The sequence below is a fragment of the Pinus tabuliformis genome, chromosome 4_2 (assembly GCF_031772625.1).
Source record: "Pinus tabuliformis cultivar Carrire ecotype Pingquan chromosome 4_2, CPIR1, whole genome shotgun sequence".
NCBI classification, from domain to species: Eukaryota; Viridiplantae; Streptophyta; class Pinopsida; order Pinales; family Pinaceae; genus Pinus; species Pinus tabuliformis.
The window spans coordinates 1,050,059,492-1,050,082,373 of NC_142304.1; positions in this window are offsets into that span (position 1 = coordinate 1,050,059,492).

A 22,882-nucleotide genomic window follows, 5' to 3' on the forward strand; every position below is an offset into this window, starting at 1 on the left:
ACAAGATCCCATGTATCATTTGCCAATAATTAATGATATTCTTCATTCATAGCTGCTCCCCAATCTGGATGGCCTGAAGCTTCTGCAAAGGTGTCAGGATCATAATTTACTGGAGCTTGAGCCAGTAAAGAATAGGCTCTCTCGAACTGAGAACGTGTGCGTCGCTGATCTGTAGGATCACCGGCAAGATGACCTGCTGCATCTCGAGTAGCACGAACCCATTTTGGAAGCTCAGGAGCTGAAGGAGGATCCTGAGATGGTGGGGGAGGATTGTCATCCTCACTTTCATCATCTGAAGAATAAATGTTTTCAAAGGTAGAAGAGATAGGGAGAGGTGGCACATCCACCGGACTAGGATCGCAGGCCGATATATTTTCATCAAATTTGACATCTCTTCTAATGATAAAATTTTTGGACTTAAATGGAATAAGTCTATAGCCTTTGACATCTTCAGAGTATCCAACAAAAGTACATTTTTCACTCTTAGGTTCTAAAGCTTTATGCTTTTCATCTGGAATAATGGGCCCACGCTTCACTTCCAAAAACAAGAAAGTGACTTACATCTGGTTTGATTGAGCTCCATGCTTCTTCTAGAGTGATATTCTTTAAAACCTTAGTAGGAGTGCGATTTATTATGTAATTTGCACAGTTAATTGCTTCTGCCCAAAAACTAAGACCAAGTCCTTTAGATTGTAGCATACAATTAGCCATTTCCTTTAAGGTGTGATTCTTCCTTTGAGCTACAGCATTTTGTTGTGGAGTATATGGAACAGTATGTTGCATTTGAATTCCATTCTTAGTGCAATAGTTGATGAATTTTTTTTTAACATATTCTCCTCCATTATCAGATCTTAACTTAAGAATTTGATGTCCAGATTGTTTTTCAACAAAGGCCTTGAAGGCCAAAAAAGTGTTAAATACTTCACTCTTGAGTTTTAAGAAGTATACCCAAGTGCGTCTGGAGAAATCATCAATGAAAGTTAAGAAATACTTGCAGCCAGAGAATGACACAACTGGAAGTGGACCACATAAATCACTATGCACAAGCTGTAAAGGGGCTGAGGCGTGCCAAGAGGCACGTTTTTCAAAACTGTCCCAATGATGTTTTCCAAGTGCACATCCGGAACAAACACCATCTCTGCAAGATACCATAGGAAGACCTGTCACCATATTTTATTTACATAGATGCTGAAGGGAGCGATAGTTTAAGTGACTAAATCGCTCATGCCAAAGTTTGCTCACGTCATTGTTATGAGCAACAAATACTGAGGGAAGATTTGATGACCCAAAGTTGTGAAAATTATATAACCTTGTAGAATCATCAACAATGCCAGTAGCCAAAATCTGTTTAGGATCTCTTAAGTCCTTGATTACAACATCATGAGGTGAAAATTCAACGATTTTACCTTCACCTGAATGAGTTATCTGATATACAGATAGAAGGTTGCATGATAAGGTTGGAACACATAATACATCATTAAACTGACCATTGTCTAGATGAACAGTTCTAGTCCCTACAACATTAAGAGATCTATCATCACCAACATATATATTTTTGGTGTTACAATCGTTTAAAGAAGAAAACATGGCTTTGTTTTTGGCCATGTGATAAGAAGCTCCAGAATCAATGAGCCACTCATGAGAATGAGAAGAATAAGATACATTTAATGCATAACCAGACCGAGATGCTTGACAACCACATGCAGAAAGTGCCATTCCTGAAGATGAAGTTGAAGTTGAAGATTTCCCCAAATGGATGTTATGCTTCTTCATTGCTCCTTCCAAGGCTTCCATCTTCTTAAAGCATTTTGATTCTAAGTGGCCATCTCGATTACAAAAATTGCAATGTCTATCAGTCTTCTTCCCTTTGTTTTTATTTGTCTTATCATTTTGTTGAAATGATTTTTCATTTTGGGGCTGAAATTTCTTAGGACCCTTGTTTGGTTTAGGACCATTCTTTTTAGGATATGACTTCTTAGGATTCTTTGAATTTGGTTGCTGCTGGGCGGCTAACGCTTTCTTGGAAGAGTTTCCAAGATTAAGAAGACCAAGGTGTAAGAGCTTTTCTTGTTCTCTTATTAAAGAATCACAAAAAGAGTCAAAGGAAGGGGAATTGTAGTCTTTTCCTTGAGAAATGAAGGCTTCTCTTGTAGAATGGAAGGTGGAAACAAACACAGAGTAGGCTGGTCCCAACTTTGTAAGAATGGAATAGATAGGGTTACTATCTTCTTTCTTAACTTTAACACCTTCCAAAAGATATCTAAGGGTCTTGAACTTGGACAAGAAATCTTCAATGCAAGAAAAATTATTAGGGTCCAATGTAAGCAACTCATTTTCAAGTCGATGGGCTCTAATTTCATTTTTAATCCCAAAAACTTTATTGATTTGTTTCATTGCTTCATCAGGAGTATCAATTTCTGCAATATGAAATCTAAGATATGGAGAAATAGACATCCCTATCAATCCACGTGCTTGATCTTGCCTATTTTCCCATTTAGCAGCCTTATCTTCATCCTTCGGTTTCTTTTCTTGGCCTGAGGCTATTCTGTAGAGGCCTTTACTTCTAAGTAAATCCTCAATGTAAGCCAACAATTGGAAGTAGTTGGTGCTGTCAAGGGTAACTTGGTATTGACTTTCCATTTCAATGGAAACTGAAGCTAAAGATGCTGAAAATAAGTGTTCCAATGGATAGATATCGAAAAATTAGGTTGGTTTAAAAAAACGGCTCTGAAAACGGCTTCCGGATGAAGAAGTTATGGCTTTCTGAAAAAACGTTGTTGAAGTTGCTGACGAAGTGCGGGGATGTGCGGAAATGAAAAAGTCCGCCCCCCATAAAATGGAGACTTGAACCAAAGACCTCTACTCTCTTAAAATAGTTTTTAACCAATTGATCTATACAAAACAATTGAGAGAGAGAGAGAGAGAGAGGGGGGGGGGGGGTGCTTTGGGTTGCGTGCTTGCTTTGAGAAAGTTCTTTTTCCCTACAAAACAAAAAACACCAAACCCAACACGGACATGCAAAGAAAACGAACCTTATGTCTCGAAGTTAGCTTTAGCCGAAAAACTAAATATTTTCAAAAATGAACCTTGCGGCTCAAAGTTAGCTTTGGCCGGAAACTAAATATTTTCCTCAATGTTTCTGATTTTCCAAGATCACCCTAAGGCGTAGGGAAAAGAGCATACGCATGAGAAAAATCCTTCCTTTCTGTTTCTGATTTGCCCAGATCGCACAAAGTCGCAGGGCAAAGAGCATACGCAGAAATGAAAGGTATAGATCCGGTAATAAAAAGGCTAAATAAACTGAAACCGAAATAAACAGAGAGAAAATAACAGTAAACTGCAAATAAACATTGTATACCTCCAGATCTTAAAAATGACGCAGCTAGGGCTATCGGAAACCTTTTCGCGTGAAACGAAAGGGGTTACTCACTGGAACATATGCTCCCAACACAACAGAGTAGTCCTCTTGGCCTGAAAGCAGTAAAAAATAATAGATCTAGGAAACGGCAGTCGGATGCAGTTCTACCGGCTTTAGAATTGGATCACCAACGGACGCGGCCCTCAAATAGCTCTGATACCATGTAGAAATTTACAGGGTAAGTTCCTCAGACAGAACACCAAAAGGACACCGCTCACAACCAGATCGCAGATCAATACACCAATATTTTGACGTGGTTAAAACCCTCAAATAGGGAAACAATCCACGGCCTGAGCCAACGCGGCCACTTCAGGCAATTTATTAATAAAAGAATGAAAATTTACATATGTTTCTCTCATGCACGGATTACCCTAAAAATGACCCTCCATGCGCTTTAAATAGAATTCATGGACCAATCAGGTGTCAAGCCACGGATTAAGTGTCGGTAATACCGAGGAGAGAATGAACCGTCAGATCACTACATATCGTGACCGTTGGATTGTAAGTTACAAAATGTACAACGGTAAAGAAACACACTTTACCTAATTCTATACCTAACTCTACACTAGACCAAGTTGTACTTAACTATTTCCTATGTGTCGTAATATCCTAACAAAATGAGCATTTAATGTAGTAAAAGGTTAGCTTGTCTCAAGGGATAGTCACCTAGAAGGTTTGGATGGCTCTTGAGGGTTCTGCAGTATGTCACAAAGTTATATGTAGTGTGTTCCATCTATTCCACTTCCTTAACTAACACATGGGGAGTTGAGTCATATCATATTAACTCTTCGTCACATTTTTAGCATGGCTAGTTACTTTGGTAGATGTAGGAGGAGGTTGTTAGAGAGTGGTATCAGAGCATGGTTCACCCCTCAAAATAGATGGGCGATGTGTTTGTCATCAATTCATGTCAGTTGTATATTTGTTACTCATATGTGTGGTATATGTACTTATTTCATATGCACGGCGTTGGTCATGGTTTTAGTGATGTCGCCATATGAAGGTTGATGGGGTTGTCATGGAATGTGTCATCATGAGTGTATATTAGTTATGCATTTCAGTGTTTATATATCATTATGCATACATGGATATGGTTGTTGTTGTCATACATGAGGTCATGATGTGTAGTTGATATGGTCGTGCATTTATGACTAAACTATGGTTAGAATGAGGTCTATATGTTGTTATATCTATATGCTATATGTCTATATGTTGTTATAATTATGTTTATATATGTATCACACTAAATCGGTTGATATTGTAGATGAGATATCCTCCCCAAATTATTCTAAGGTACATTGGTTTTTAATGATTTCGTTTAGTTGACATAAATGCCTTCCAAGAAAGAGATCAAGATGACTAGCAAGATGGTACACTACAGTTCACTAGACTCACCTTATCGATCAGATGAGCAGCACGGTGTTGGGAATTCTTCTGACATAGAAAAAACACTGAGAATATTGAAGGAATAAATAAGGAGTTGTAAAGAAAACGATGAAAGAATCATGTAGACACATGAGAAACAAGCAAAAGTCAATGAATTAAAACTTAAGAGTTTGTCATAATTGTAGAGACACGAACCAATTCGTATCAATCATGGGAAAAGGGACATAGCTAATAAGGCATATGGCAGTAGATCTGATGGTGGGCATATGTTTGATAGATAGGGAAAGATTAGAGTTGATAGGTCCTTTGACACTCTAGATAGGATAGGTGATAGACACAGGTACTATTCGAGTTCTGGGTTTGAGAGGCACCATGATCGTCATCGTTATCATCGTTATAGGAGGAGTGACAATGAATATTTTTTCAGATGAGTTTAAGAAAGGAAAGACACCTACATTTTATGGAGAGATGAAGAAGTCACACGATTCCGATCAATGGTTTCTTGGAATGAATAAGTTCTTCATGTTGCATGAATATTAAGAGAACATGAAGGAAAGAATAACTACATCCAGTCTTTAAGGTAAAGAAAATATCTAGTGGCAATATGTAAAGAACATTAGAGATATTTATGAGGAGGAGTTGATGAGGAGCGAATTCAAGACATTATTCAATATGAAGTACCTATCGTAGAGTTACTATGATGATAGGGCAAAAGAGTTTTGTGAGGTAAAGATCAGATCTATGACCGATGAAGAGTACACTGACATATTTCTGGAATTGTTGAGGTATGTGCCTTACCTGAAGGAGGAGAAGGCCAGGATTTATAGATTCATCAGTGGGTTGCCGATAACATTGAGAGACAAGATTGAGTTTGATAAGCCTATATTATTGAAAGAGGCCATCCGAAATATAAATAATTATTATGATCAATCAAATCATAGATCTAAGACTGTGCTGGACTGGAAAGGTATTCCAAAGAACAAATTAAAATGGGATAAGAAGAAAGAAAGACCTCAAGGTATAGGTAATAAAGATATGCAATATCGTATAAGAAGTTCAATGCATTTGACAGAGGACAGGCACTTTGATCTGAGGAAAAAAATAAGGATGAAGGTTGGAATCCTTTGCAATGTTGGACTTGTAGAGGAAAGAATCACAGGAGAGATTGTCCACAACATCAGGGTGGTAGTGATTCAGATTTAAACAGGAACACAAAAAATAATAGATATAACCATAAACAAAAATATGCAGTGGAAATAATACTTCATTTCATTAATGTAAAATATTGAAATATGCTTACAAATAGAAATGGAAATAAACCAGCTAGGGCGATGGTAGATTATCTCTTAGAAGAGATGTGGCAGCTACATGCATCTAAACTATGTTACAATGAGGCTCAAAGGTGTATTTATTGTTGAGAAACAATGGAAAACCCTAAACATCCAGAAAAATAACCCTAGAAGATGAAACACCAAACTTTTGGTCCTGTTTGAGTAAATTGTTACATCAACTTCCCAGGATTGTAACTTTGGCATAGAATATCTATTTAACATGCACAATATCGCGTTAGAAATATCTATATGAGAACTACAACTTTTAGCATGGACTTTGACTGCTTCCATTCTTCCCCAAAAAATGTCGTTTCGAACCTCAAAATGGCTCCGGAAGTTTAGGACCCAAAAAACTGCTAAAAATAGTAAACTGTTCTACAATTAAGGAAATTGAAAAGTTGAAAGAAACAATGGTGGGGGTCTAGGTGGACTTGGTAGGTGGCCACCAATATCCACTTGGAACACTCCTCCCATGTTAGGAAGCAATGGTCCCCACTGCATTCAGTTCCTCCATGAGATGAGGAAACTTCTGTTGAACTTGGTCCTTGGTGAGCCACTTGCCCTGGTGAAGGAGTTGGCTTGCTTTGACAACTTGATACAGTTGGATATTTTGTTGGTGAGTGTGCTTGAACTGTGTGTCCATGATCTAATTAGTTGCAACTTGTTCCATGCAATCTGGATTTAACTCTATGGGTGTGAGTTGTTCTGCAATGTCGGGTGTGTCTAGCAATGGTGGAAAGTATGGGCGAAGGCAGTCCATATTGAACACTGGGTGTAGGCCAAGGAATGGCAGAATGCCGAGCTCAAATTCATTGTCTCCCATAGCCCCGATAATGGTGTAAGGACCATATCAGAGCAATCTGAGTTTCTGATAGACTCTGATAAGGTATTCCTTTTGCAAATACAACCAGACTTTGTTGCCCACCTGAAGCTTGTGCGGAACCCGATGTTGATCATGTCACTACTTGTACCTAGCATTTGATTTCTCCAGAATGTCATGGACCTGTTGGCAAATATGTTGGATGAGCTCAATGAAACTATTTTCCTTATCTGTTTCGGACTGGACATGAGCCAAATCTGTGTGAGTAGCTTGGCAGGGCCACATCAATGGGACATAATGGTTGGAATCCCAAGCCCACCTGAAAAGGGTTGTGGCCAGTCGAGCTATGGAGAGCCCGGTTGTAGCTGTGCTGAACATAGGGTAGGCTCTTGTCCCATGTGCGTGGATGCTTTGAGTTGTACATGTGTAGAATGTGTATGATTATTATGTTGAGAATCTCTATCTAGCCATCAGTTTCAGTATGGGAGGCTATAGACTTAGTGAGTTTGGAGTCCAACATCAACGACAGACCAGACCAAAATTTACTGAGGAACTTGCTGTCCCGATTTGAGATGATAGACTGTGTGATCCCAAAATGTACCCACACTCACTCAAAGAAGAGTTTAGCAGTGGCTTATGCTGTGATATTCTTCTTGCAGGTTGCCATAATGGCCATCTTTGAGAACCTGTCGATGACCACAAAAACACTATTTCCATACTTAGTGGAAGGAAGGCCTGACATGTAATCAATGGAGATGGATTCCAAAAGTCAACTTGGGTTAGGCAGTGGGGTCTATAGGCCTTGCTTCTTGATGGTCGGTTTGGAAATGGCACAAGGAGTGCATGATCTAATGTACTTTTTGACATCCTATCAAAGATTCAGCGAATAGAAACACTTCTACAGTATTGCCACAGTTTTCTCAACCCCGAAATGCTGACCAGCCTGACTGTAGTGTGCTTCCCAAATCATCTTGGTACGATTTCTTGAAGGAACACAAAGGTGACCCAGGTGGCATAACAGGGCATCCTGGAGGTGAAAATATAGAACATGATGACCCTCCAAGAGTGTTTGGTATGTGTTGCCGAATTATGGGTCACTTTTGTAGAGAAGTGGCAAATCAGAAATCTCGTGCCCACAAGAGTTGAGCATGGTGGTTAATGCCATGATCGGTGGTCAACTGAGGCAATATGCAACATTATTTGTGTTGCCCTTCTTATACTTCATATTCAAATGGAACTGTTGTAGGTATGTGGACCACTTCTGATGGTGATCATTCTGCAATTTCCCTTTGGTCTATATGAACTGCATGGGTCGGTGGTCTATGTGGATGATTGTTTCCTTCCTCAAAATGTAATGCTTCCATTGTTGGCAGGCCTGCACAATGGAATACATCTCTTTGTCATAAGTGGGATAATTCTGAACTATGTCTGAAAGTGCATCACTGTGATATGCCACTGGATACCCATGTTGAGTAAGGACTGCCCCAATAGAATAGTCAGAGGCATCTGTCTCGACCTCAAATGGTTGTTGCAAGTCTCGTAATGCGAGCACTGGTGCCGAGCAGAGGTGATCTTTCATCTCTGTGAATGCCTTCTGTTAAGATTCAGACAAAAATAATTTTGCTTTTGCTCCTCCCTTTATGACTTGACTCAAGGGCTAAGTGATATGAGAAAATCCCAACACGAACTTGTAGTAGAAGTTGGCAAGACCTAGAAAGTTGTGAAGTTTTTTCAGAGTGGTTAGAGATGGCTAATACCAAATGACTTGAACCTTGGCTAGATCCACATGCACCAAAATACACAAAATGGTTATTTTAATATTATCTTTAATATATTTTTCAATATAAATTCTTGGTTTGGTATCATTAAAGATTCTATTCTAGACCCAAGATCCTCGAAAGCAACATGTTTTGAGAGCGTATCTAAGCTACTTTGAGGGACAATGAACCAAAGAGTTAACAACAAAGCAACTTATAGGGAGTTGTGGGTGTCTAGATCATCGAGCAGAGGGTTTAGTTGAAGACATGGAGATGTGTTCTTAACTGGCTTGGCATTGAGATGGTTGGGAGTTCTGGTGGATTGGTGGTGAGCCTGGTGACCAATAATTGTTGGAGGTAATATTGTCGATCATCAACGTCCGTTGATTTTCCATAGATGGTAGCGACAACTCGAGGGTTTCTTTGGCTTGGATGATACCAGGTTAATCGAGGTTCCTTCATGTGATGGAATACAGATTGGAAAGCTATATTATTCATCGGATCTTGATGTTTCATATTTGAGATTGTGGGGATTTGCACGAGTTGTATTTTATCCATGAGGATGAGTGCTTGTAGGACTAAGCTAGTGGAGATCGTGTAGGCAAAAAGGGAGTCTAGCAACAGAGGGAGTATCCCTATGGAGGTTTGGGATATTTTGGTTCACATGTGATGAGGCGTAGGAACTATCGACATTGTCGGGTTCGTTCTACATGTTATGCTGCATGGGTGGATGCCAGATGGGCTAGTAGCATTGGTATTGACGTAGACTTCCTAGTGTTGGAAGTACCTCCCTCACTAAGAGGGATCCTTGAGATTTGTAGCTTGGGAGGTACTCCAAACCCTAGGCTTGTGGGTTGTGGAGGAGTTGGCACACAAGTGTGGCTTCTGGGCATGAAACCCAAGCTACTTAGTGTGAATCCATGAGAGGTTTTGGACGTGATGATTTGAGGTGATAGAGGATCGTGAGATAAACCATGGAAATTGAACATCACTAAAATCCAAGGTTTAGAACTTGAGATATGAATGTTTGAAGTTAACTTGTGGGTTTTTTCAAGGTCGGTTAGGCACTTAGGGACCTTGTGACAATTTGTCAATCCCACACGTGTGATTTGATAGAGCACTTATATTATTTATAAATATAAGGTGGGGGAGAGTCATTAACACATCCAAGAAGAATACTTCATATTCTACAGATCAAGAAGGGCACCTCAAGTGTCAGTTGCACAAGTGAAAAAAGGTGATAATGAAGGAATGCATGAGTTCAAGAATGCGAGTGCATAAACGTGAGTGCATAAATATGATTGCATAAATGTGAGTGCATCAATTCGTGCATGAACATGCGAGTGTAGGAATATGTGAGCGCATGAACATGTGAGCGTAGGAATGTGAGAGTGCAGGAATGTAGGTGTAATAACATGCGAGTGTAGGAACGTGAAAGTGTAGGGACAGAAGTGCAAGAATGCACAACTGACGGAATCTATGAGTGAAGGAACACACGAGTGCAGGAAAGTGTGTATACAGGAACGCGATTGAAGGAATGTGTGAGTGTAGGAACATGAGTAGATGCAACATGAGTAAGGGATGAACATGTAGCAGATTGCACCAAGGTGATGATGAAATTGATCAAGGCTTGACATGTGTTTTATTGATGTCTTAAGGATGAATTAATGCCAGTGGATGGTGTCCTAGGAGAGGACAATTTGGAGTTTTATTAGAACCAAAGAGAAAGGGTTTCCTAGGTGGTTGGATGCCCTAATGAGGAGTAGATGTTAAACCAAGTATTGGTCACTCCTAGACTATTGGAGGGCAGCGTGAGAGTGGAACCAATGTGGATGTACATTGGGAAATTATGGCCTGCTCGAGGACAATGTGATAATGGCCAAGTTGGAGCCCGATGTGCACCATCTTTTAGGACTTAGGTGTTAGCTAGAGTGGCAATTGTTAAGCTCATCGTTTTGATCAACCAAGAGTTTTTTGTTCAACCCTTCACTTAAGTGTGGAGAAGTTCATTTATAAAAAATGATGGACACTCCTCCTAGCATGTGTTCATTGTGTGAGATGGACATCTTACAGAGGTAGGTGGAAACCATTCGTCCACAACATTAGTCTTCATTGGAACAACATAGGAAGAATATAGTGGGTTGAAGTCCCTAAGTAGCTAAGGATCAGCACTGGGAAGATTGAGAGTTGTTCACATGTGGAGCTGTGAATAACTCGAGAGGAGTCTCGATGTGTTGTGCCCTTGATGGATTAAGGCACAACTAGTGTGCAGATTCTTATTTTGGTAGCGTGAGAGATTCTAAGATTCTATCCTAGACCCACGATCATGGAAAAATAGTAGTGTCATCATCAAAACATATTTCATATATCACCATTCCTATAGAGTTGTATAGAACACCATAAAACATTGCAAATACCTCCAAATAAGCTTTTGTACCACATGATATTATGTAATTTGAATTAAAAAATTAGAGTAACAATGTCTTCAAATATAGGCAATCCAAATTGTGAATCAAAATTCAAAAAACAATTATCATAACAATCTTCATTTTTCAATATTTATTATGTACATATTTAGTGTCCCCCTATCTTAAACATCAATGAATATAATAACTTCAACATCATTTCCCCACAATAATGAACAAAAAAATTAATGATTGATCACCTTGCCTAATGTCTCGGGATGAGGAAGGTTTCACAATGTGGTTTAATGAGAGTAATATAAAATGGCTTGAATCCATGGTATCCATTCATTTATTAAGATGAAAGATAATATAATTTGAAATAGATAAGGCCTATTTAATATATTGAAATATTTTGAGAGATTCAATTTGATGATTCTACTTAGTCTCCTAGTGCATTTATTAAGTGCATCACTTTGTGTTCCATGAGAATTCCATCTAGGAGTTGTCTTAATGTGCACCCAAGTTGGATCCCGATGTGCACCATATTTTAGGACTTAGGTGTTAGCTAGAGTGGCAATTGTTGAGCTCATTGTTTTGATCAACCAAGAGTTTTTTGTTCAACCCTTCACTTAAGTGTGGAGAAGTTCATTTATAAAAAATGATGGACACTCCTCCTAGCATGTTTTAATTGTGTGAGATGGACATCTTACAGAGGTAGGTGGAAACCATTTGTCCACTATATTAGTCTTCATTGGAACAACATAGGAAGAATATAGTGGGTTGAAGTCCCTAAGTAGCTAAGGATTAGCACTGGGTAGATTGAGAGTTGTTCACATGTGGACCTGTGAATAACTCGAGAGGAGTATCGATGTGTTGTGCCCTTGATGGATTAAGGCACAACTAGTGGGTAGATTCTTAGTTTGGTAGCGTGAGAGATTCTAAGATTCTATCCTAGACCCAAGATCATGGAAAAATAATAGTGTCATCATCAAAACATATTTCATATATCACCATTCCTATAGAGTTGTACATAACACCATAAAACATTGCGAATACCTCCAAATAAGCTTTTGTACCACATGATATTATGTAATTTGATTAAAATATTAGAGTAACAATGTCTTCAAATATAGGCAATCCAAATTGTGAATCAAAATTCAAAAAACAATTATCATAAAAGTCTTCATTTTTCAATATTTATTATGTACATATTTAGTGTCCCCCTATCTTAAACATCCATGAATATAATAATTTCAACATCATTTCCCCACAGTAATGAAACAAAATGTTAATGATTGATCTCCTTGCCTAATGTCTGGGGAGGAGGAAGGTTTCACAATGTGGTTTAATGAGAATAATATAAAATGGTTTGAATCCATGGTCTCCATTCATTTATTAAGATGAAAGATAATATAATTTGAAACAGATAAGGCCTATTTAATATATTGAAATATTTTGAGAGATTCAATTTGATGATTCTACTTAGTCTCCTGGTGCATTTATTAAGTGAATCACTTTGTGTTCCTTGAGAATTCCATCTAGGAGTTGTCTTAATGTGCACCCAAGTTGGATCCAGATGTGCACCATCTTTTAGGACTTAGGTGTTAGCTAGAGTGGTAATTGTTGAGCTCATCGTTTTGATCAACCAAGAGTTTTTTGTTCAACCCTTCACTTAAGTGTGGAGAAGTTCATTTATAAAAAATGATGGACACTCCTCCTAGCATGTTTTCATTGTGTGAGATGGACATCTTACAGAGGTAGGTGGAAACCATTTGTCCACGACATTAGTATTCATTGGAACAACATAGGAAGAATATAGTGGGTTGAAGTCCCTAAGTAGCTAAGGATCAGCACTAGGCAGATTGAGAGTTGTTCACATGTGGAGATATGAATAACTCGAGAGGAGTCTTGATGTGTTGTGCCCTTTATGGATTAAGGCACAACTAGTGGGCAGATTGTTAGTTTGGTAGCGTGAGAGATTCTAAGATTCTATCCTAGACCCAAGATCATGGAAAAATAATAGTGTCATCATCAAAACATATTTCATATATCACCATTCCTATAGAGTTGTACATAACACCATAAAACATTGAAAATACCTCCAAATAAGCTTTTGTACCACATGATATTATGTAAGAGTAACAATGTCTTCAAACATAGGCAATCCAAATTGTGAATCAAAATTCAAAAAACAATTATTGTAACAATATTCATTTTTCAATATTTATTATGTACATATTTAGTGTCTCCCTATCTTAAACATCAATGAATATAATAATTTCAACATCATTTCCCCACAATAATGAACAAAAAAATTAATGATTGATCACCTTGCCTAATGTCTCGGAAGGAGAAAGGTTTCACAATGTGGTTTAATGAGAGTAATATAAAATGGCTTGAATCCATGGTATCTATTCATTTATTAAGATGAAAGATAATATATTTTGAAATAGATAAGGCGTATTTAATATATTTAAATATTTTGATAGATTCAATTTGATGATTCTACTTAGTCTCCTGGTGCATTTATTAAGTGCATGACTTTGTGTTCCATGAGAATTCCATCTAGAATGACATGAGTTAGTATTAATGTTAGTTTATTCATGATTACATTGGAAATAATTTGTATGCTAGACTACAAAGAGATATAAGTAAAAAAACATTGCCTTTGTTGACATCTGACCTCCTAAGAAAGAATTTGAGAAACATAGCAATGAGAAAATGGATAACAGGGAGGGATGATCCTCATTCCTACACATCCTTTAGTAGATCACTTCCAATTATATGTGAGCATCCTTAGTATAAGTTAGTGGCGGACCCACCAAAACCCTAAAAATTTATTCTTTGTATTGAAGTATTTTCCTTCTACCTCCTCATATGCTATACTTGTAAGGAGTGCTTAATTTTTCTCCCTCGTGACAAATTTCAAAATATGGCAATTGATTCTTCATATTTCTCTTCTTTTCTAAGGAGGGAACCTAAGAATAAATGTTGATGATATCTCACTAGTTCTTCTTCCATTTAAGATTGATTCTTAATGTTACAACTACAATAATTATTGAGCAAGGAAAATTTGTTGTCTTCGTTGGAATAACACAGGAAGACTATAGTGGGTAGCTGAGGAATAGGAGTGGGCAAATTGAGAATTGTTCACATGCGGAGCTATGAATAACTCGAGAGCAGTCTCAATGTGTTGTGCCCTTGATGGACTAAGGCACAACCAATGGGTAGATTCTTGGTTTGGTAGTGTCAGCGATTCTAATATTCTATCCTAGACCCAAGATCATGGAAAAAGAACAAGGTCATCATCAAAACATATTTCATATATCACCATTCCTATAGAGTTGTACATACCACGATACAACCTTGCAAATACCTCCAAATAAGCTTTTGTACCACATATGATATTATGTAATTTGAATTAAAAAATTAGAGTAACATTGTCTTCAAATATAGGAAATCCAAATTTTAATCAAAATTCAAAAAACAATTATTGTAACAATCTTCATTTTTTAATATTTATTATTTACATATTTAGTGTCCCCCTATCTTAAAAATCAATGAATACAATAATTTCAACATCATTTCCCCACAATAATGAGCACAAAAATTAATAATTGATTACCTTTCCTAATGGCTCGGGAGGGGGAAGGTTTCAGAATGTGATCTAATGAGAGTAATATAAAATGGCTTGAATCCATGGTCTCCATTCATTTATTAATTTGAAAGATAATAAAATCTGAAATATATAAGGCCTATTTAGTATATTGAAATATTTTAAGAGATTCAATTTGATGATTCTACCTAGTTTCCTAGTGCATTTATTAAGTTCATCACTTTGTGTTCGATGAGAATTCCACCTAGGAGTTGTCTTCCTTCAAAATAACCATATTTTTACTAGGAAATGATGTGAGGTAGTATTAATGTTAGTTTATTGGTGATTACATTGGAAATTAATTTGTATGTTAGACTGCAAAGAGATATAAGTCAAACACATTGTGTTTGTTGGCATCTTCCTTCCTAAGAAATAATTTGAGAAAGATAGCAATGAGAAAATGGATAAGAGGTAGGGATGATCTTGATTCCTACACATCCCTCAGTAGATCACTTCCAATTATATGTCAGCATCCTTGGTATAAGTTAGTGGCGGACCCACCAAACCGTAAAAATAGATTTTTTTGTATTGAAGTATTTAGCTTCTACCTCCTCATATGCTATACTTGTAAGGAGTGCTTAATTTTCTCCCTCATGATCAACTTCAAAATATGCCAATTGATTCTTCATATTTCTCTTCTTTACTAGGTATGGAACTTAAGAATAAATGTTGATGATATCTAACTAGTTCTTCTTCCATTTGAGATTGATTCTTAAGGTTACAACTGCAATAATTATTAAGCAAGGAAAATTTGTTGTCGCTCCTTTTTTGTATCATGAAATTATGGAAGGATTAGATGTACGTTTTGTTCCCTCTTGAGGTAGTGCACTCTTCCAAATTACTTCAATAAAATTTCATCCTACTTATACTCATGTTCAACTTGGGTGATTAGATTTTCCTCTTCTTGGATTTTCTCATCTTATTAGTTTCATGCTCTTTTTATTATTCCCTATATTATATATTAATATAATATTTTACAATATATATTTTAAAACTGCACTATTTCCTTTGAAAATGGAAATGTTCAATTGGGAAAATTGTTTATCAATCGAAGTTTTAAATTTGGAAAATAAATTGAAGGTTAAAATATTTGTACGTCACTTTTTAAATCGTAGTGTTTCTTATATTTATATTAACAAAGATTTCATTTGTGATTTATTTTAAAATTGAATGTCAAAAGGAAAATAATTGCAAATATATTCATTTAAAAACTTTAACTTTATAGGAAAACATATTAATTAACTTATTTTATCATTTACTAAAATACTAGCTATTCTTAATGAAGGAGATCCTATATCAACATTCATATTTCATTACACATTGACTAACCCTATTTATATATAAATATACAGCCTAAAAATTATTCATGTTTACCATGTCTAATATAATGATAATCTTCTTTACACTTTAGTATTAAATAAAGGTGTTCTGAAAATAATAATAATGGCAATGGCGATGGTGATCAGTGTGAGATAATATGTATCAAACTTAATGGCACTAAATTAGTATTACTAAATTTTCATCGAGTTAAATAAAAAGGAAAAGGAAAAATCCAACCATTCCCTAAATTATAGCCATGTCTTGTATACAATTAGAAGTAGAATTTATTAAGATGATGATGATGATGATGGATAACGTCCGCTGAGACCAAATAATGATCTATCGGACCTAAAAAGACAAATTATTTATTTTGATTTAAGATTTTATTCCTATGCTCAAAAAGCTTGGAGAGAAGCCTCCCGAGTTCACTATAATTTTGGCATTGTAAAAGGCTAGGAAGGTCAGTATTGTAACAAAGATTGTGAAATTGAGATCTAATGTGGTTCTATGCAGGGCACTCTAAGAGGAAGTGGTTTTCATCCTCGATGCTCCTATTCTCACAAATATGGCAGATCCTTTCCATCCATGGCGTTTTAGGAACTGCCCAACGACCTGTTTCACTATGGAGCTCATGAGAATTCATTCTAATATTTGCTATATTAATTTTCTTATTTGAGCTAGTTAAAATAGAGAGATACTTTTGATCTTCAAGGGTGGGGTTGATGACCTTCTTATAATAACTTAATTTTCTTTTAGACGCTAAATCTTTCTCACACCACAATTTTTCTTTGAACTTAGAAGTAACAATATCTTTAATGTTATTTATGTTTTGCAAAGCATCATTCTCATTGATCTCCCAATAGTTTAACCAGGCCCTTGTGTCTTTATGCCATCCTCGGTTAATCCTTAGGTGGTTTTGGCTGGAATTTAAAGCTAGCTTAGGAAGTCTATGATCGTCTAAGTGATATTATAGTATTAAGTGATAATTTTTATAGCTATTTAAATTTGTTACATTTATAATAATTTTTTAAATAAGATTATTGTGAACATAATATGGTCGTTTTAATATTATCTTTAATATATTTTTCAATATAAATTAAATCATGTCTATTTAAAATAGACGTGATGTTTTAATAATTAAACTATATTTACAATGTTAGAAGTATTATATTAATTAAATTGATTAAGTATTATATAAAATGTAAGGAAATTTATATTTTAATAAGTTAAATCTATTTCGCCATAAATTTTAAGAAATTGGTATTCCATTGATTAAATTATAATCACATATGTATTATATTACGATTTCCATTATATTTGACTTTATCTAATTGGTGTATATCTCCGTTTTCGTTGGACAAGGGACCCACCTCCCCATAGTTATTTGACTGCTAAATCACATATGTATTATATTACGATTTCCATTATATTTGACTTTATCTAATTGGTGTATATCTCCGTTTTTGTTGGACAAGGGACCCACCTCCCCATAGTTATTTGACTGCTAAATCTATGGAGGTATACAGACTCTACCCGTCTATTTCCTCTAGTTTTGAACCCGTGACCTCCTAGGAGGAAACATATGCTCTTAACCATTAGGCCCACTCAAGTTGTATATAACATTGATTATTTAATAGATAATTGTTATTATTAAATTATGATAGTGAATATTTCTATTTAAAATAAATATCAATTTTTTTTATAATGCATATTAGCACCTCACATTTTTAATTTATATTGATTTATTAGATTTAGGTGAAATATTTAACACATATATAAAATTTGTTCAAAATTTATACAACATATATATTTTTCATTTGAAATAAATAAAAAAATGAATCTGATGTCGAAAGAGATAATTACCTCAAAGGGATTAAGATATTCACATTGATTTGATTAGATGGTTTTTAATATAAAAATTCATTTGAAGGGTCATTCCTTTGATAGTTTTAAAATAGTATCATTTTTATTGTAGATTTTTAATGGAGTTACAAGCTTTCACAATATAAAAAATGCACCATATAAATGATGTTTTATTTTTTTTTCCTTCTATAATATATAAATCTTACAATTATTGTTTAACCTATCTATCATATCATTCATGCGATTAGATATGAAAACAGTCATAGAAATATAAATGTAATAACTCACATTGTATACTTCTTTTTCTTTTCTTTTTCTTTTTTCTTTTTTCTTTTTGACCCCTAAGGGAATCTAGCCCCGCAACCCACTAGCTAGGCCTAACCCCAAGGGCTTCGGGGAGAATGGACCCTGTGACCTCCTGATGGCGAGGCACTAATTTTGACCAACTGAGCTAACCCTTGGGGCTCTCAAATTGTATACCTTATTAAGCCTTACTATTCAAATAAATGTTAATGAATAGAACTTTCAGTAATGGTTTTTGATACCTTTGCCTATAATTATTTATTGACACTATAGTGCTAGATATATAAAGAAATTTTTAGGTTTTGATGATTTACAAATAATTATTTAATGTATACTACAAAAATAATCAAAACTATTATCCTTTTAATTTTGATATATCTTTATATCCCAATATTTACTCGAGCCTTAATACCATCCAAATTATGACATGATATGGCTACAATAGTCTTATCGATTTCTAGAGTTTGTAATGGTCATATTTCTTGACTCCAAAATCTGTGTCTAATAGATTCACCCATGTCATTTTCTCACCTACTTGTATTTTCCATCTCAATTGATGCACAATCCCTTTTCTCCTATTTGATGAATTTGATAAACTCCCAACCTTGTAGGTTAATTTACTCTATGAAAGCAAAAATGAATCATTCTATAATTTGTAGTGGCAACAATTTTAAGAGCCATATTATTACCGGACTTTCTTTATCGCATTGAAAGCATCCTCAAGAAATTTAGGCTTAAAAATGATACACATTTTTTTTAGTTGTATTTTCTAGAGAGCCATAAAAAATATAACAAACCATCATCTTAAATGTCAGCTATTTTGTAATAAACTTTTGACATTGTTAAATATATTATGTACTTCAACCATAAAAGAGAAAATACTAATTATTCATATTAATCATGTAAATAGACAATGCACATTTTAAATTTCTTAACATTACTCATTATATAATATTTATTTATATCATTTATGTTTAATTATATATGGCACTATTTTGTAATCAACTATTAACATTGTTGAATAATGATTTACTTCAACTATAAAAGAGAAAATACTAACTATTCATACTAGTCATGCAAATAGACAATAAACATTTTAAATTTCTTTGATCTAATCTATAACTTACTGGAGCCATCCAGAGGGAGACGTGTGGTGCCAACATATTGTATGGAGTATGGAGTGGCAATTTTGCTGATGGGCAGCGTGTCTTGAGGCTTTCGGAGGACAACAATAATACACCTTCTATTAAAATCATACGTGAAATTTTTTATCTTTATCCACGGTTGAGATAACACTCATATTATAGCTGCTTCCATCGCAGTTGTTGTCTCTTCTGAAATAATTAGTGTTTCGGAGAGTCAAAGCGAAGAGTTATGTGCAGTTTGTCATGAATCGTACCGCAGTGGAGAACCCGTACTAAAGTTGCGCTGCAACCATCTTTTCCTGGCAGCTGTGCAGAGATGAGATGGTGTAATTCTCCCTTCGAAGTTTATTGATAGCGTGAAAGTGATTTGCGTTTTTTGGTTTGGGATTCAGCGCTAGGTAAACTGAAAGGATATTTGACATGATATCACTTGTAGATTAATCTAGATAGTTAGTAGAATGTACTACCTCAGAATAGGTGCAGTCAATGCTAAGATAAATCTGCTTTCATATGTGGAGGGATTTCCAGTGGGTTCGGAAGGGTCTGTACATAATGCACTCCTTTCGAGGACACGGACATGCTAGATGATACGTCTTTACATTCACAACAACTTTTTCATCGCATTACAACACATTAACGTATATTAAAATAAATTTTGGATGGGTAAGTAGTGTGTTATTGTCCAAGTATAATAGTTTTATTAGTTTGTTGAATAATTCAATTTCCACTCTCTTGAATTTTATAACTACATTGGTGTAATATTTAGGAAATAGTTGAATGGTATAAAGCCTATTTTGTAGTATTTATGAAATAATAGTTAAATTGTATAATTATTTTATTGTAGTATTTGTGAAAAAGTTGTGTGATGTAATCTTGAATTCTCATTACAAAAAAATTATGAATTGTTAAAATTTATATTTAAGTAATAAAAATATTTCAATATATTATTTTGTGTAAAAAAATATTTGTGTAAACTTGTCCTGACGATGAACCACACTGGTTGGTTCGAAACGCGTCGACAAAAGGTTGATTATGTGATTTTGCCGAAGATTTCTAGACAATGTTATGGATCACAGAAGTCTAAATTCCTTAAAAAAAATATTTATTTTAGTTTGTGAATTTCTAGGCTTGATTTCATCTACCAAAGTTACCCATCTCTCTATATATATAACACAATATTAAATTCTCATTCTTCATTTTTCAATGTCTTCATTTTTGTGTAATAAACCATTTGATTTCTTTTAATTATATTGTAGATTTTAATATTTATATATTTTTTTATTTATTTAATTCACATTTATATAATAATTATATTTCATTTTATTTATTTCTTTATATTTATATAATAATTAAATTTCATGTTTATTTCTTCATTTACAAATTAAGTTCATTGTCTATAATAAAAGTCAAAATTTATAATATTTTTTCCATAATCATAATCATTGATTCTATACTTTTATGTGAATAACCAAAATAAGATGTAATGTCCATAATCATAAATATACTTTTTTTTGTGTGATCATGCTGAATTGACGGAGGACGATTGAGATAGAATGGGGCAACTTATATCCTTTTTAGGGTTCAGATTTTTCAATTATTATTTGAAATTATAGATTATACCACTCTTTTTTTGAATTATATATTTCTATTCTATAATGATTTCCATCATTGTGGTGAGTTGAGTTGCTACCTACTTCACAATAAAGCTCAACCTCAATAACATCATAGTGAAACTTTATATTTTAGCAATGTCTTATATATTTGATCTTGGACTATTTGGTCTTGGAGGAGAGATTCTTCTTCTTGAATTACAAATATCTTAGCCACCTTTTGTGTTGTCACCATGAATTCAGTAGCCAATAAGTACATATGGGAAGGAATGAATGGATGAATCAATAACTAAATATAGGAAAGGATACACATGTAGGGTGATCTAGGTTTGTACAACTTCAACTATCATTTGTTTGGTTATGCTAATGGGTTCACCCTTCTAATTGGTACATATAGGTGGATTCAAAGGTTTCAAAATTATAAATTTATTGCTTCTCTACTTTTTAAACTATTAGTATACTACTGCCCATGCTTGAGCTCTTTCCATGAGGTTTAACCATATCCTTGTTCATTCATTATAGATCCTTCTCACATGGAGAAATGTCTTGTTTCATCCATAATATTAACATGAAGCTAATACTTGGCCAATAACCTCTTAATCCATCTAGCTACTTGCATAGGTTCCTTGTCCGAATAAAGAAATCCACTTGTCCTCGTACTTAGATAATGGAGTTAGAGTTTCAACGGTTCCATTCAATTTCAATGTTCCTAGTGCATGAAATAAAACGTTGTTAAATGCATATTTCAATGTCCCCTTGCAAAAGATAAAATTTGTTTCATCAATTAGTTTAGCTACTTAAACTTGGTTGGGGTTTCTAGTGATATTCATGAAAATTGAAACTAATTTAAAGTCTATACAAACATTACAAAAATTAAATATATAATTTTATTTTTGCAATCCTTAGCCCATCTCTTACTTTACTCTTTTTTTTTAATAAGTAAATTTTATATATTTTAATATAACAAATTTTAAATAGCATTATATTAAATAATTTAAAATAATGATTACATTTTAATTATTTTATATGAAATAAATCTGGCATAGTTAACTTTATAATTTAAGATACAGAAGATTTTTTTATTAATATAATTATGTTAAAATATAAAAAAATATTAATGTAATTATGTTAAATTATACTATTTCTACATGACTACTTTTATTTTTTTGGTTATTTGGGCATGAATATATATATTTTTAAATAGGTTAATAATAGAATAAACGCAATTATTATTTTTTATATAAGATATTAAATTTATTATATGAAACTTTCACAAGTTGATTAGATTTTTAGTTTTCTTTTCTAGAAAGAAGTTAAGATTTGAAATAGGATATAATTTAATATTTGAAATTTGATATAATTTAAAGGTTACTTTGATAAAGGTCTAATTTTATTTGCAAATAATTTCAATTAAAAAAAATACAAATTTTTAATTATAATTTTTAAAATTTGAAAGTGGTACCAAATGGGATTAAATAACATTAAATGTTTTAGATTTATGTCAAAGATATTTATGGTTTTCTAATCTAAAATGATACATTTTTTCAATCTTATAAATGGTCACCAGCAAATATTTTCACATTTATGACTTCCAATAATTATATTAGGTGTGATGGCTTAGAAAAACCAAGGAAAAGACTAAGGTAACCTCCAACCAATTTGGACTTGGAAGCTAGCCCTTCCTAGTGAGAGATGGATCTCTCTTCAAAATTTTACTACTCAGTGTCATTAAATAACAGGCAATTTATCTCATTGGCCAGATTTAGTTGGAAATAGAGGAACTTTGTTTCGAGATAGAGGAACCTTCTTGACATAAAACAACTACAGAGTATATGAGAAAGTTTAAGAGAGGCATGTTAGCTTTAAATT